The sequence below is a fragment of the Sinocyclocheilus grahami genome, unplaced genomic scaffold, assembly GCF_001515645.1.
Source record: "Sinocyclocheilus grahami isolate Dianchi unplaced genomic scaffold, SAMN03320097.WGS_v1.1 scaffold2058.1, whole genome shotgun sequence".
NCBI lineage: Eukaryota > Metazoa > Chordata > Actinopteri > Cypriniformes > Cyprinidae > Sinocyclocheilus > Sinocyclocheilus grahami.
The window spans coordinates 5,386-6,929 of NW_015507237.1; the positions used below are offsets into that span (position 1 = coordinate 5,386).

Here is a 1,544-nt window from a genome sequence, read left to right on the forward strand (position 1 = left end):
GGGGCAAAGCTTCTGGCATCAGCAGTTTCATGCCGCATGTGTCTACACACTAATGTGTTAATGTGTCTCCGTATGCCCTTGTCCCTCAGTTTAACTCCACACTAGCAGCGTGGCATCATGGTTGGAGGGGTTGGTTTTGAATTTCAACGCTGTTTACTGAAGGGAGTTAATCAGGCGGATTACTGTGCTCACAGTCCTCCATGTAACACCTTGTTGCCTCTGAGTGCAGCACTAAACCCAATGACTGAAAACTATTTGACCTTGGTGCTTTGCCTGTGTGCCCTTGGGGGAATCCATGACAGTAAAATTCCATTCAGATGCATAAATAAAATTCATATTTCATACTTCCACTTTTGCTTCCTTCAGCTTGTATATATGAACTTCTAAGGAGGAGTACTGTTGTTAATATTCATACAGAGCCATCAAAGTGCTTCTTTTGGTTTCACACAGACTCAGAATTACTGTATACAAAGTGTGAGCGAGCGAGGCAGAAAGAGAGAGAGAGAGGCTTGTCATTACTGTCTGACTGCCTGTCTGGTTCATAAACATGATATCAGTATCAGCCCAAATCGAATAACGTCACGCAGGCTTCCCGCTATGGTAGACTGCATAGGTCAGGGGTCCCCAAACTACGGCCCATGGGCCGAATGCGGCCCACCCCCACATTTGGACCGGCCCTCTGAACAATGCCAGAGACATATTTTGAAAATTTTATTTTAAATATACAGTTTCAGTTATATCATGTCTATATTTGATAATAAATATTGGCTTTCAGACTAAAATTTCCCTTGGTTATTAACGTAGCCTAATTATTTGTTAAATTCACCTACCAACAGAATGGTACGTTCAACATAACTTACCATCGCGATCGAACAGGTGACACGCGAACCAGCGGAAAAAATTCAAAGAGACGACAAAATGGACAAGCGGTTGGGAAAGAGAAAGGTTGATTCAGAATACAGGGTATTTAACCAAAAGTGGACAAGTGATAATTTTTTTGTTCTGTGCCAAGAAGTGGCTGTTTGTCTCATCTGTCAAGAAACAGTGTCTGTGTTCAAAGAATACAATCTGCGCTGACACTATGAAACCTGCCACAGAGAAATGTATGCTAGCTTGCAAGGCCAAATGAGAGCAGACAAAGTATCGAAGCTAAAAAGTGTACTTGACGGCGAGTTCGTCAAGAAATGTATGAATGCTGTTGCGGAGGAGGTGTGCCCCGATAAGAAAGATGTCTTAAATGCGGTGAGTCTGTCCGCAAGTACAGTCACCAGACGAATTGAAGAAATGGGGGATACTGTATATGCCCAGCTACAGGAGAAAGTGAATGAATTAGAATTTTTTACATTAGCACTGGATGAGAGCAATGACGTGCAGGACACAGCACAGCTGCTAATTTTTCTTCGTGGAGTTAGCTCAAACTTTGAAGTGTCAGAGGAGCTAGCAGCCCTACAAAGTCTAAAAGGCACTACGACAGGGGAGGATATTTTTGGTAAAGTGTGCCAAACGATGGGAGAGCTGGGTCTAGACTGGTCTAAGCTGGCCAG

At 43.3% G+C, this 1,544-nt stretch overlaps 1 pseudogene; it reads left to right on the forward strand.

Annotated features, from left to right (window-relative positions):
- Positions 1 to 1,101: 1,101 nt before the first annotated feature.
- The window catches only part of LOC107573878 (melatonin receptor type 1A-A pseudogene), an 8,031-nt pseudogene continuing 7,588 nt past the window's right edge, over positions 1,102 to 1,544 (forward strand).